Here is a 16,011-nt window from a genome sequence, read left to right as displayed (position 1 = left end):
CACAATGCTAGCATTAAAACCCTACCCTAACCAAGGAATCAAAATCATTTTTCAGGATTTCCCTTCTCTCTACATCTCTCTCTTGCTCCCTACTCCTCCTTCTCTCTAGGAAATCCTAGGGTTCATCTTCACAAGTTCTTCAAGAAATCCCAAGCCAAGATTCCAACTTTCCAACACTACAATGCTAGCAATGGTAAGATCTATCCTTCCCTACCTTTTCCTTGCAAGATTCCTCCATCTTTTTTCTAAATCTTTCTTCTACCTTGTGGGTTTTGGGAGTTTGTAGGAGATCTAGTGGTGGGTGAAGTGCTAGATTGATCTAGAGAAGCTTTGGTATTGCTTTAATGTTGAAGAAGGTGTTCTTGGTCTACAAGAGGTAACCCATGCTACACAAAACCTATTTTCACTTGATAATAATGATTATTGGCTTCTATGTGACATTCTTGATGTGTTTGAGTGATTGATGCATGATCTTGTGATGATGCATTTTTAGAGCTTGTATTTAGGTTTCTTGGGTGCTATTTTATGAGCTATTCATAGGTTCAAGTCATATCTTTGTTGTGTGGAAGATTTGGGGTCATTTGGACTTGAACTTGGCCTTAAAACTGAAAAATGGCGAATGCTGATTTTTGTGGCCAGATGTACCCCGCGGGTGGAGCCCTACCCGTGGCCCTACCCGCGGGGAACATTGTAACACCCCAGATTTTCAAGACATTTTAAGCTTATATAATAAAGGTAATATCTCATTACATCCCAGAGTATATCATAAGTGTACGGGGTGCTATGCCACACCTGGGCTAGAGAATCCAGGTGCACAGGCTGTCTAACTAATATCCATTGAAACATAATGCATAATATGGCACGCAGGCCGAAAGGGAAACTACTCTACTTCTACGCTCCAGTTCTAGCGCGCTCCAGTGCTCTAGTCCTCTGTGCCTGAAAGCCAAATATATCTGTTTAGCGAGTGATGCTGGTAACCCACTCCAACGCGTTGAAATACAATACATATAGAGATATATATAGATATACGAAAACCATTATGAGCATGAAGATATATCCCACGAACTCTAGCTTTTAAAACCGGGAGTGACTCAACAGTTAAGGCTAGACACCAGCAGTAGGCATAGCAAGCATATGCATTCCACAATAGATAAAGCAGTTACGACAAGGCACAAACGGTAATCATAATCCCATCATAGACAATCCCCAATATGAAACCCATAGTCACATCCCAAGTCATCATAGTCACGACTCGTCCATATCACACACATAATGCACATTGTTGGCGCCACGGGACCGATCGCATGCCCATACATGAGGGTCAGCGCATATAGCTCTGACACAGCCCCGCAGCACCATGCCCCGTATCGCAACACGGGGAGGTCGATCGCAACCGACCGATGAACCGCAGCTCATCATAATGTTTGATCGCAACCAAACAGTGGACCGCAGCCCAAGAGAGTGTCATCTGACCGCAGCCAGGATAAAGGACGAACCGCAGCTCGTATAGAAACGTTTGAACGCAACCAAACGGTGGACCGCAGCCCAAGAGAATGTCATCTGACCGCAGCCAGGAATACCAATCTGACCGCAGCCAGCTTCTGAACCGCAGCTCAGGATAACCAATCCGATCGCAACCGAATTGGGGCAGCACACACACATAACACATAGCAAGCACATGCAACCCACGTTACACATTGGGAAGGGGGATAAAGCGTATAACAAACCTATGCGTGATCCATCACATACTAAGAATAGTCCTAAGGGGTTCATACTTCCTTCACCTAGGTCAACGGGATACCAATTCATCTAGCATGCGATATAACAGACTCATAAACCTACGAACGGTACCCGAAACATCAAACTAGACATAGGCACGACAAACGGGGTCCGTTGGGACACCACTGGGATCGGGGAAACATCAAACGGGGAAACCGGGAGCCCGAGGTAGTGAAATTTCCAGCGGGTAGCCGGTGGGTGGGGGCCCACCCGCCGGCTGCCACTGTTCCGGGCAGCGGGTGCCCGGCGGGCAGCTGCCCGCCCGCCGGCTGCCCGAGAATGCCGCGGGTAGGTGGCGGGTCCCCTACCCCCACCTACCCCCACTAACTCTTTTCATCACTTTTCGCCCCGGGAACCGTTGTGGAACCCGAAATCATGCTTAGACACTTTACAACACAATTAACAACAAGTAGACAATTAACGGATCAAATACGGGAAACGAACGGCACATGGCCTATCATGCTTTTCTAAACATAATCAACACCCAAACATGCGATTTCCCACCCAATAATCCAAGAATCAAAGCATACGGCACAACCTAGGGTTCTAATTACTTTTATATCAACAAGAATATGATTCGTCTTCTAATTGCAAGATTCGGTAGGAACAACACATAATCATCAAGGATACCAATTAATCATCAAGAACATCATAATCATCAAGAACAACACGTAATCATCAAGAATCCCAATTAATCATCAAGAACATCATAATTATCAAGAAACTCCCAATATCAAGATTATCAAGATTCCCCATGGAATCATTAAATCAACATCAATAATAATCATAGTAATTCGCCATTTACAATCATATGGGGGAAACCCTAAGGGGAAATCATAGCTATGAAAATAGGTTTTGTTGAGACATGGGTTACCTCTTAGCCTTAATTAGTTCCTTGGCTATGAAGGGTCTTTCTTTAAGCTTCCTTGTTTTCTTGCTTTCTTTTAAGGGAATTCTTGGAGCTCTCCTGGGGAGGTGGGGCGTTTAGGCGTGTGGGGAGTTCTAGGTGTCTCCTAAGTCCCTTATTTATATATTTAGGAGTCCTAATTAGGAACTAATATTATAGGCTTGCTAATTCTATTCCTTTCGGAACTAAGGATTGGGTTTAGGGGTTGGGTTTATATATGAGGGCCCATGGACTACGGTGGGCCTTTTTCCCTAATTGATCATTATGATTTATTCCTTCTCTTGGGCTTATTGATTGATTAATTAAATGGTTTTAGGGGCCGTAACACGGGGTGTTACACTCTTCCCCCCTTTACAAGGGCTTCGTCCCCGAAGCCCGGTGTTATAGTCCACCCTTTCACCCCTAGACACCTCGTAGCTCGGCCTCCTGATTAGGGTTGCGGCCTTACGTTTGTCTTGGCTTCGGGTAGGCTGAACTTTTGATGGTGTTGTGATAGGGAAGTTTTCGGTTGTACCTCGGTTTCCTGCGCTGGAACTGGGTGCACCACGAGTGCCCAAGGCGGCCTCGATCGCTGCTACCCTTTGATCGAGTGCGTGTGTGGTGCGGATCAGGGATGAGAACCCTTCTTCCATGATTTGATTCTGTCGGTCGAGCTGTGCGAGTATGCGTTCGTTGACCGAACCCTCGTCTTGCCCCCTCGGGTTCCCTCCTGGCTGTGGGTGCACTGACGGGTTAGGCCCGTCTTCCTCCTCTTGTCCTTCATTTTCTTCCGTGCCTCCGCAATCTTGCATGGCCCGCTTGAGCTTTTTGTTGGAGATGTCCAACCGATCAACCAATTCCCTACGTTTCTCATCGGGTTTGTGGCAGATTTCTTCGAGGGTGAGATAGTGTCCTCCTTCGATGAAGTAGATGTCGTTGCGGCGGAGGTTTTGGGCATTGAAAACCATGCCATTGGCGGTTTTGACCTCGGTGTGGCTTAGGTCTACCCCCTTTTTCTCCATGATCCAACTTAGGATCATCCCGTAAGGTAGGCTAAGCCGGTTGTTTGCTTTGCAGAACTCTATGTGCTTTAGCATGAGTGCCGGCAGGTTGAACTTGATTTTATGTTTTAGGAGATACGCAAAGGTGCACTCCAAGCTTCCCACATCCTTGCTCTTGTTATTGGTGGGCAAGAGGCTATCGGTTACGATCATAACCAATATCTTTTGCTCCGCCGATAGTCATTTCCGGTTTGGTCAGGTGGCCGAGGTGAACCCATCCTCTTTCCCGAGTAAGTACCCGAGGTAGTCCTTGTACCCCGTGGTTGGGGTGTCAATCCACCCTTTCCGGTCATAGTTAGACACACCCGTGGTGGTCAGTTTCAAGAGCTTGGCCAAGCGACCCTCGGAAAGCACAATTTCCTTGCCACGGACCTTGGTGGCAATTTCTACCTTGTCACCTCGTTTGGTGGCCACAAGGTGTTGGTAGAACTCTTTTACCAAGTCGGGGTATGTGTCCCCTTTGATGGCGAGATAAGTATCTAAAAGCCCTTGATGTTTAAGCATGTCAACCAATTCCGGAGAGAATTGGTCAGGTTCGAGTGCTTTACCTCCGATTACGGTGTAATCGGCATTGCTCCACTCCGGGGTGCGGATTCCGAGAGGCTTCTTTGGCATGGTGCCGATCGTTTGTTGGTGGCGTTTTCCGGCGGCTCCTTTTTCCGGCACGGCGGCGACGGCGGGTCTCCGGCGACAGTTTCTCGCTCGCTTTCACGAAAGGCGCCGGCGAGCGGTGTTTCCGGCGTCGATTCGGCGAGGGAAGGCGACGGCGAGCTGGTGGCGGCAGCAGTCTCCGAGGTGGTGTCGAATGGTGGTGGCAGCGGGTTGGAGCTGGGCGTCCACCGGGCGGAGAGGGGTGGCCGGTCTCGGGCGACGGTGCGGCGTCGCGGGCTGGCGGTCGTGTGTCGGCCGGCGACGGCGTGTGACTGGGCGGCGTCGCGGGGTTGCGGTGTGTCTACGGTGGTCGGCCGGTGAGAGTTTTAGGCGGGGCGTGAGAGAGAGAAGAGAGGGGTTGGGTGATTTGGGGAAGAAGGAGAAGGGTTTATGATTTGGGGATTTTATGGGTTTTAGGGGTTTGGAGAGGTTTATCAAGAGGGTGTTCCCTTGTGGTTTCAAGAAACACACATGGGCTAGTGGTTAAGAACTTAACCTTATTAGTGGGAGTTCTAGAGTTCAATCCCCATTGGCAGCATTTGGTATTTCTTGGTGGTGTGGCCCTTCTTTGTCTTTTTCCTTATTTCGTCTTTTAGTGGGGAAAGGGGTGGATTGGTGGCATAACTTGTGTTTTACTCTCGTAGTGGAATCGGAATTGGAATGAAAAGGAATCTTTATTCATAATACTTTCTAAGTAGCTAAGCTAAGTAGACATAATGCTCCCGAAGTAATTAAACTAAATAAGTGGTCTATACGATACAGGGGGTGGTTACAAGGGGGTGATGGCTTATCCTAGACAGAATTCGCTTCCGGGTTTTCTTCGGCGGGGTCCGTATGGTCCTCGTCTTCAGGGATTGGGTTTTCCCCTCCTAGGCCTTCTTCGTTTCCGAGGTTGGCTTGCGTTTGGCTCATGACGAATACTTTTCCGGGAGCGCCGTAGCCCCCTTGGTGACCGGTACCCCCGTGTTGGCCCGTGGTGGTGGGACGCGGTCTTTGGGGCCGAGTGCATTGGAAGGCCTTGTGTCCTTCCTCTCCGCAGTTGAAGCATCGCCAGGGGTTGCCTGTGCAGTCCTTGCCTCTGTGACTTTTGTTGCATCTCGGGCAAGGAAATTTTCTTGGGTTCGCTTCGTTGCTTCCCGGGGGCGGTCTTGGGTTAGTCGGGTTGTTTGACCTCGTGCTGATGTCGTTCCTTGTTCTTTTCACCGGTGGTGCCCCACTTCCGGTGTTCCTTCTTCGCATTTGTTCCTGAGCTCCGCGTTGAAGTAGTTGGATCCGATAGAGGTTCGCGGCACTGACGTAAGCCTCGTTGAGGGTCCGGGGCCTACTTACTACTAGTGCCTTCCGGGCTTCGAAGTTGAGGCCCGATACGAATCTTTCTACTTTGGTCACCTCGGTGGGGACAAGTTCGGGTGCGAAGCGCGCCAGTTCGAGGAATCGTTTATGGTACTCCACGACGGTGGCCGTCCCTTGCTTTAGATGAAGGAACTCTTCATACATGGATGCTTTTATGTGGGTTGGGTAGAACCGTTCATGTAATCGTGCCTTGAGGCTTTCCCAGTTGAACCCTGGTTCTTGTCGGTGGGTGGGTCCTTCGTGGATCCACCAGAGGTCGGCCTCGTGTCCGAAGTAGAACGAGGCTATTTCTACACGACGCTCCTCTGGGCATTCTACTACCCCTAGAATCTTGTCAAGAGTCCGAATTCATTCCTCCAGGACTGCGGGGTCCTCCTCTCCGAAGAACGTGGGTGGTCGGTGATTCGAGACTTGTCGAGCGACGTCAGAGTTTGCATTCACCGGAGGCGGTGGGGGCCTGGCGTTGCGAAGGGCCGCGTCACTTAACGCCTGCGCGACTTGTGTTAGTTGCTGTAGGGTTTGGGTCAAGGGGTCGTTGGTGGCGGGTTCCGGAGTCCTTGATTGCCTTCTGTTTGGTGCCATGCTATCGTCTTTCTGGTCAGTGTTTATAAGAATGTTAAGTTAGAGTTCGACGCACTTCTGGTGAAGTGATAAGTGGGGAAGGGTTTTAGAATGGGGAAGGGCAACGTGTAGGGAAGTTATGTGTAGGTTTCACAATCTCACCGCGCGTCCTAAGATTCCTGAGTCCTATGTTCCTAGGTACTTAGAGCTCAAGCCTAACGTCCTAAAGTCCGGTCTTTAAGAGTCTTTTCCTAGGGTCAAACATAGGCTCTGATACCAACTGTAACACCCCAGATTTTCAAGACATTTTAAGCTTATATAATAAAGGTAATATCTCATTACATCCCAGAGTATATCATAAGTGTACGGGGTGCTATGCCACACCTGGGCTAGAGAATCCAGGTGCACAGGCTGTCTAACTAATATCCATTGAAACATAATGCATAATATGGCACGCAGGCCGAAAGGGAAACTACTCTACTTCTACGCTCCAGTTCTAGCGCGCTCCAGTGCTCTAGTCCTCTGTGCCTGAAAGCCAAATATATCTGTTCAGCGAGTGATGCTGGTAACCCACTCCAACGCGTTGAAATACAATACATATAGAGATATATATAGATATACGAAAACCATTATGAGCATGAAGATATATCCCACGAACTCTAGCTTTTAAAACCGGGAGTGACTCAACAGTTAAGGCTAGACACCAGCAGTAGGCATAGCAAGCATATGCATTCCACAATAGATAAAGCAGTTACGACAAGGCACAAACGGTAATCATAATCCCATCATAGACAATCCCCAATATGAAACCCATAGTCACATCCCAAGTCATCATAGTCACGACTCGTCCATATCACACACATAATGCACATTGTTGGCGCCACGGGACCGATCGCATGCCCATACATGAGGGTCAGCGCATATAGCTCTGACACAGCCCCGCAGCACCATGCCCCGTATCGCAACACGGGGAGGTCGATCGCAACCGACCGATGAACCGCAGCTCATCATAATGTTTGATCGCAACCAAACAGTGGACCGCAGCCCAAGAGAGTGTCATCTGACCGCAGCCAGGATAAAGGACGAACCGCAGCTCGTATAGAAACGTTTGAACGCAACCAAACGGTGGACCGCAGCCCAAGAGAATGTCATCTGACCGCAGCCAGGAATACCAATCTGACCGCAGCCAGCTTCTGAACCGCAGCTCAGGATAACCAATCCGATCGCAACCGAATTGGGGCAGCACACACACATAACACATAGCAAGCACATGCAACCCACGTTACACATTGGGAAGGGGGATAAAGCGTATAACAAACCTATGCGTGATCCATCACATACTAAGAATAGTCCTAAGGGGTTCATACTTCCTTCACCTAGGTCAACGGGATACCAATTCATCTAGCATGCGATATAACAGACTCATAAACCTACGAACGGTACCCGAAACATCAAACTAGACATAGGCACGACAAACGGGGTCCGTTGGGACACCACTGGGATCGGGGAAACATCAAACGGGGAAACCGGGAGCCCGAGGTAGTGAAATTTCCAGCGGGTAGCCGGTGGGTGGGGGCCCACCCGCCGGCTGCCACTGTTCCGGGCAGCGGGTGCCCGGCGGGCAGCTGCCCGCCCGCCGGCTGCCCGAGAATGCCGCGGGTAGGTGGCGGGTCCCCTACCCCCACCTACCCCCCACTAACTCTTTTCATCACTTTTCGCCCCGGGAACCGTTGTGGAACCCGAAACCATGCTTAGACACTTTACAACACAATTAACAACAAGTAGACAATTAACGGATCAAATACGGGAAACGAACGGCACATGGCCTATCATGCTTTTCTAAACATAATCAACACCCAAACATGCGATTTCCCACCCAATAATCCAAGAATCAAAGCATACGGCACAACCTAGGGTTCTAATTACTTTTATATCAACAGGAATACGATTCGTCTTCTAATTGCAAGATTCGGTAGGAACAACACATAATCCTCAAGGATACCAATTAATCATCAAGAACATCATAATCATCAAGAACAACACGTAATCATCAAGAATCCCAATTAATCATCAAGAACATCACAATTATCAAGAAACTCCCAATATCAAGATTATCAAGATTCCCCATGGAATCATTAAATCAACATCAATAATAATCATAGTAATTCGCCATTTACAATCATATGGGGGAAACCCTAAGGGGAAATCATAGCTATGAAAATAGGTTTTGTTGAGACATGGGTTACCTCTTAGCCTTAATTAGTTCCTTGGCTATGAAGGGTCTTTCTTTAAGCTTCCTTGTTTTCTTGCTTTCTTCTAAGGGAATTCTTGGAGCTCTCCTGGGGAGGTGGGGCGTTTAGGCGTGTGGGGAGTTCTAGGTGTCTCCTAAGTCCCTTATTTATAAATTTAGGAGTCCTAATTAGGAACTAATATTATAGGCTTGCTAATTATATTCCTTTCGGAACTAAGGATTGGGTTTAGGGGTTGGGTTTATATATGAGGGCCCATGGACTACGGTGGGCCTTTTTCCCTAATTGATCATTATGATTTATTCCTTCTCCTGGGCTTATTGATTGATTAATTAAATGGTTTTAGGGGCCGTAACACGGGGTGTTACAAACATGTTTGAGAAATGGTTTGGGGTTGTTTTCACACCCTTTCGCCCATTCGTGTGTGATTCTTTGGCCCACGGTTGATTGGATTGTTGAGCTTTTGTGTGTCTCCTTGTTGTTATGTATGTCTAGAGCAATGTCTTAAGTATCCATGTTAGGATTTGGTGTCTTGAATCGTGCTAATGATCCAACCTTGTGATTCGTTGGATTGATGTTGAGTCTTTGTGGTTCATTTGAACTATTTTGGTTTAACCGTTTGATATACATGCTAATCTTGGCTTCATTGATGATAGTATGTGTTGTTTGTCCCTTTCTATTGATGAATGGCAACTCGTGTTGCCAGTCATGTTGGTATTAGATTGAGGTCCATTGTTGTTGTTGAGTATCGTTTCATGTCCTTCATTGAAACCCCTTGATTTAATCCCTTGATGTGATTCCGTGTGTACGATTGTTCATTGATTAAGCTATTGTTGAGCTTATCCTTTGTTGTACACACTTTGTGTGGAATCTATGTGTTGTTGTATCTCTAGATTTCGTGTGTATTGACTCTTGTTGGGATGATGGATTGATGTGATGAGATGATTGAGCTGGTAAAGTGGACAGTGTGGGGACTTATCTATGAACGGACCGATAGTGAAGCTCCGGATGGCCGTTTGGATACTTTACTTGTGGGTAACATGGGAAACTTATCCCCATTGCCAGAGATGGTAGCTAAACCGTTGAGCTTGGAATCTCAATAGGGGGTGTATACACTTAAAGTTGCTAGCTCTATTTCCATTGGGCTACGGTCCTTGTCATTGCGATGACACTATGCATGTGATCCGGGTCGTTGCGATGACTACGTGATACATGTTTGTTGATGATTTGGAGCCCTCTACACTGATCCACTATGAATCGAGCCGTGGTGCTGACTCCACGGTATATGACTTGGTGTGATAGTGTCCTATGTGGACTTGGAACTCGTTATGGTGTGAATCTGGCCTTCCATTGCTTAAGAGCATGTCTATTGTGAATCCTTCGTTGTGTGTCGTATGTTGTACCTTGTTGTTGAGCTTGTTGCTTGTGGTTCAATTGTCTTGTTGAGTATGTTGGTCTTTGACCTTTGTTGTGAGTGATTGATGAGTCTATTGGTGTTTCTTGTCCCGGCTTTAAAATGATATATACTGTATTCCCAGTTTCAAACGCTTTTGATTATATCTATGTATATTATGATACTTAACGCGTGTTGATGGGTTACCAGCATTATTCTCTGACCGGGTGTTATCCCCTTATCTTTTACAGGTTGAGTAGCTTTGGAGAGCGCGCTAGTGGCCTGTAGATAGATTAGATCTCTTTCTTTAATAGTTGTTTAGGCCTGTGAGCCTAAGTAGTTGATTTGTTAGACTACTTTAGTTGTAGTATCTGCCTGTGCACCTATGTTTGATATAGGTCTGGCATAGCACCTCCGTGTTTAGACGTTGCTTCCGTTGCTTAATGATTAATGTTTAGCTTTATGTCTCTTGTTTAAGCTTTTAAATTTTGGTGAAAATCGGGGGTGTTACAGTTGGTATCAGAGCCTAGGTTTGAGCCTAGGATGCTCAGAGTTGGACTTTAAGAACCTAAGTTGAGCTTTGGTTAGCGCTCTAAGTTGAGATTTTAAGTTGTTTAGTGAAGCCTCTAAGTGTTTAAGTACCTAAGTATAGGATTCTTAGGACGCGCGGTGAGGTTGTGTGTTACCTTTTGTTATCTGTGTAGTTCTTTTATCTTGTTCTGTTGTTAGCTCCAGTAGTTATGGTTGTGGTTCTCGGTTGATGTGAACCTTCTTAGTAAGTTGCTCGTTCTGGGTTCGTTGAAGTCTTGACGAAGACTGTGGCTAAGAGAAAGAAGACTTGAATGTTTGCTGTTACAAGGTAGTCAAGTCGTGGTGGTTGCAGATGGGCACGTGGTCAACGCAAAGAAGATGGACTACTTTACTCGCAACCTGGAGTCAGCTACATCAATCATCGTTCAAGCAAGTGACGCTATCTCTCGAACGACATCGTCATCAGTTCTACGTTAATCTCCAGAGTTGAAGTCTAAGTTTCGCGCAGCTGAAGTCCGCTAAGAAGCAAGACGTTGATTAGAGTTCGAAGACCAAGACTTGAAGACAGTCACTCGTGAGGGGAGTCAAGAGCGGTCGTAGACGCTCTAAAAAGATGTCAACACACGCTAAATGGTCGTCTGTGGGTCAACATGATAGAAACCTCCAAGAGTTAAAGGGCTACGAGTCAACCTTGAACCTTTCTAAAGCACGAAGAGTTGAAGTGTAAGATCGAAGTGTCAACATGGAAGTAGTTCTACCTACCCTGGCAGAAACCAAGTTTGGGCAAGTTCGAAGCAATGAACTTGGAAGTAATAGAGATCAAGATGGCCATGCATGAAAAGCTCTGACCTTTAAGGTACATGGAAGGGAAGAACATCGTTGTTGACAAGTCGCCTGACCCTGTGAAACATGAAGAGGTTGAGAAGTATTTGGTAAAGGAGGTAGCTTATACCCCAGTTGGCACACCTGGGAAGTTATGGGTAACATGAAGACTTTTTGTAAGGAGGTTTGGCAACAAGAAGAACAAAAGACGTAATCGAGTTGCAACCTATCGTTGGGGCTGTCAGAAGACTAAAACCGACAAGAGGGAAGCAAAGGACGGATTTGATCACCAAGTGTTCCTAAGTTGCAAGTAAGACTCTGTGCCGATGATTCCTGGTAAGGGACCTATTCTGGACCATGCAAGGAAGGAAGTCTGGCTTGAAAATCACCAAAGTTTTGGGATGACAAGAACAGACAACCGGGTGCTCTTAAAGAAAGAAGAAAACAGTGGTCAGCGTTTCGATGGATAATGGGTTGGCTAGGACGGACAACAAGCCGAAATTCGAAGAAGATTAAGGAAGCTTACCAAGAGTTTCGTTTCTAACGCAATGATGAAGACCGATAAGGGAAGCAAGTCAACTCACAGTTGCCTGGTCTGTGTGAGATCTTGGGAAGAGTTGGGAAAAGTAGCCTAAAGCTTAGTTTGGCCACCAAGTTGGACAAAGACTCGAAGTACTTTGGAGGAGTACATTTGTGATGCACCGTGTGAGTTTCGCTCGGCTGTAACAAAGTTAAAGAAGAAACCAGTGTGTGAAGAAAGGTTTGGGGTGAAGATGTTTGTGATCTCAGCTTATGAAGAGAGTCCGATAAAGATCTTAGCGTTAGGACGCGTCAGAATCAAGATAAGGAACCTTCAGCCCGTCAAAAGTGAAGTGATCGAAGCGTCAAGCTGATGTGTTCCCCAGAAGTCGAGTATCCAAAACCCTCTTTAAGCCGTTTTCCTCTCTTTCCATCGTCAAATCTTTTGTCTCTTCTCGAGAAATCCTTCCTATCCCTTCGAGTCTCATTCTTGTTTCCTTCTTAATTTGATTCTATACAGGGTGACAACCTCGTTTTCTTAAGTTGTAACATTGAAAATCTTGATTCCCTTCTTAATCAGTGTTATCCTTGAGCCTAAACCTAGTACCATTTCGTTATGAAATCCTTTCAATCATTTGAAACCCCGTTCTTGATCCCTCACTTTAAACAATTCTGTGCAAGGTGGCAACCTTATTTCCTAAGTTGCAACTTTGATTACTTTGATCCTATTCCTAAGTAACATGATCCTCGATTTTTGAACTTAAACCTTTCGGTCTAACCTTCTTCGTTGAACCAAGTCTCTTCTTGTGAGTCTTCTTTCCCCCGAGTTACCTTTTTCCTTGTTACCGTTCCTGCTTTTGGACATTTCATCCGGACCAAAGTTTTGAAGTTTTCAAGCGTTGCTTCGTAGAGAGTTGTGGTTTGTGTGTTAATGCAAGTGTTAAGTTGGCAGCCTGCATCAAGTTAACCCGAGAGCTAGGGTGAAGGACATCATGCTCGTGTTTTTGAGCTGGCAGTAGTAGCCTTTGTCCGGAAGTGACGGATCAAGTTCAAGCGGATGCCTAGATCAAGTTGTGCAGTGTAAGTACCCTTCTTCCTTTGGTTGAAGAAGTTAGCAGTGGTCAGTTGAAGACGCGATTCTCGTTCTTCGTTTCCGGGTGTTCTAGCCTTAGGGTTCTCATAGTGTCAGTTTTTAGTTTGTGGCTTGTTCCTTAGCTAAGACGTCTAGGTCTTGTTAGATCGGTGGTTAGTTTTTAGCAGGGAGTTAAGTTTAAGGTAGGATTAGTGTTCCCTTCCGGTAAATCTTATGTTTATCACCTTATCTTCCTTTCTTGTCGCACCTTTGTAAACCTTCAGCTTATTTCTAGACCTATCAATCTTTCCACCTTAATTTGAACCCTTGATTTCTCTTGCTTTGGTTAGTTGGTGGACACCTTTGTGCATAAAATCTCTTGTTTGTCATTCTTTACCAATCTTGTCACATGTTGTTCAAACCGTTAGCCTTTTGTTAAACCTCGTTGTGCCCAAGCTTCGGGGACGAAGCTTTTTGTTAGGGGGAGAGGATGTGACACCCCGAAAATCCGACTCCTTAATTAGGATTAATTGAAGAATTAATCCTAATTTCCTTATTAATTCCTTTCCTAAAATCCTGAAATTTAATAGTCAAGGGACTAGAAGTTGACTAATTCCTTAGTCAACCATGAGTACCTTTTGCTTTGTGCTTTGTACCTAGCCTTTTGTCTTCCTAGCCTTTTAGTAAGGGTAAACTTGTCCTTTCACACAATGCTAGCATTAAAACCCTACCCTAACCAAGGAATCCAAATCATTTTTCAGGATTTCCCTTCTCTCTACATCTCTTTCTTGCTCCCTACTCCTCCTTCTCTCTAGGAAATCCTAGGGTTCATCTTCACAAGTTCTTCAAGAAATTCCAAGCCAAGATTCCAACTTTCCAACACTACAATGCTAGCAATGGTAAGATCTATCCTTCCCTACCTTTTCCTTGCAAGATTCCTCCATCTTTTCACTAAATCTTTCTTCTACCTTGTGGGTTTTGGGAGTTTGTAGGAGATCTAGTGGTGGGTGAAGTGCTAGATTGATCTAGAGGAGCTTTGGTATTGCTTTAAGGTTGAAGAAGGTGTTCTTGGTCTACAAGAGGTAACCCATGCTACACAAAACCTATTTTCACTTGATAATAATGAGTTGATGACTAATATAATGAGTTGATGACTAATTTATCAATTTAATCCTTGTGGTTCAATAGCCGCTCAAACTAATATGCATATTTCAAAGCATTAAAGGTACAATTTTTCTTTTAGCTATTTCTATCTCTGTGAAAAAAAAGTTATTATTTTTCATTTACATTCTTTATTATAGATTTGTCCAGGTTGATGCCACTCTAGACCAGTTGTAGTTGCTCTGACTAAGCCGATGCAAAAAGATTTAATTTTTTTAGAAAAGTATTTTTTTCATATTCTTTTTGCCTGTAATTGATCTTCCATAGTTTTTAATTATTGTTTTTTTTAAAAAAAAAAATTGTATTATATTTATTTTTTTGTATTATTGCTTTGTTTAAAATAGTAATTTTGTAATATTGTTTATATACTTTATTTCCAGGCATGGTTTTTGTTATTTGTGCGATGCAATGGTTACGGAGTCAGTAGAGGATACTACCCGAGTTCATTGTTTTTTGGGGACTTTGTAGTTAAGAGAGAAGTGAAAGCTACGGTCGAGAAGGCCAGCGCAAAAAAAAAAAAAAAAAAAAAAAAAAAAAAAAAAAAAGGATTCGGCTTTAGAACACGTTATAGAGAGAAAAAATAATAATAATAATAATAATAAAGGCCGATGGCAAGATTTAGAATAAGGTGATGGAAAGTGATTCTTCTTCATTTGATGAAGAATGAAGATACTTCTTCTTATTCCGAGAAAGAATTGAAAGCCAATAGATTAAAATATCTCTATATGTGCATGCTTGAAAGTATCATTTAGTTTTTTTTTTTTTTTTTTTTTTGCCTTTATTGACCTAAACTTGATTTCCTGGAATTAAATTCTTATAAAAATCAATGTTCTTATAATTTTTTTTTTTAGTGTATGGATTATTTGCTCCATTCAATGTTTTTAAAAAATATATTGTGGGTTGTGTTTTAAGTACTAAGTATCTGATGATGTTTTTTTTTATTGTTTTCTTTGTGTTATGCATGTAGGATTTTGGCCTTGTTTGGTAATCAGCGGTTAGCGATTAGCGTTAGCGAATTGTGTTAGCGGTTAACAAATAGCGGATTAGATTAGTGGGTTTGACCAGCAGATTGTATCAGCGGTTTGTAAAAAAGACGTTTGGTAAAATTAGCTGTTTAGAATAGCGGTTAACATGTAAAATGACCCATAAGGACATTAGTGTAATTTTTTTATTATTATTGGTAATAATATTATAATAATTATAATTATATAAAAATTATTAATTCAAATAAGCAATACATTTGAAATTGAATAAAATAAGTGTGAGTGTATGCCACCAAATTAAAAAAAAAATGTAACTATTATATGAAAAAAAAAAAAAAAAAAAAAGAGAGAAACAAGGGAAAAATTGAGATTTAGAAAATAAATGGAGAAAAGCTAATGCTAAACGCTGCTCCTAGTAGCATGTCAATTTTAGTGGATTGGACAGCGATTCGCTAAGTGAAAAAGCCATTAACCAAACGTCTTCTTTAGCGGTTTGACAAAGTCAAACCGCTAAAGATGGTCAAATCCGCTAAAAAATGGCGGATAAGCTGATAACCAAACATGGCCTTTATTTTTTTATTAATAGAATAGATTATCATATGATTAATAGTATTAAATGAAGAAATTTATATATGACAAGTTACTACATGTAATTATGGTAACATTTATTTAAAATCTAATAAAAATAAATTTTTGTATACTATTAATAAAAATAAGATTCTTCTGTGTACAACAATTGTACATTAAAATATGGTAATACAATTCCTAATATAATATATTCTTTCCTACTTTCCCATTCATACTATAATTCTAGATTAAATTTTATATTAATTTGCCTTATGTAATTTCCCATTCCGGCCACCGGCGAATTTTTCCGGCGGCCGGCAAATTAATTTTCCGGCCGTCCGGTAGTCTTCCACCGGAGAAGACGACCGAACGGCCACCTTCTCCACTGGAGAAGGCGGCAGACGGCCGCCTGCCGCCTTCTCC

Source organism: Ipomoea nil, unplaced genomic scaffold (genome assembly GCF_001879475.1).
Source record: "Ipomoea nil cultivar Tokyo-kokei standard unplaced genomic scaffold, Asagao_1.1 scaffold2791, whole genome shotgun sequence".
NCBI lineage: Eukaryota > Viridiplantae > Streptophyta > Magnoliopsida > Solanales > Convolvulaceae > Ipomoea > Ipomoea nil.
Note: the sequence above shows the minus strand (reverse complement) of the source record.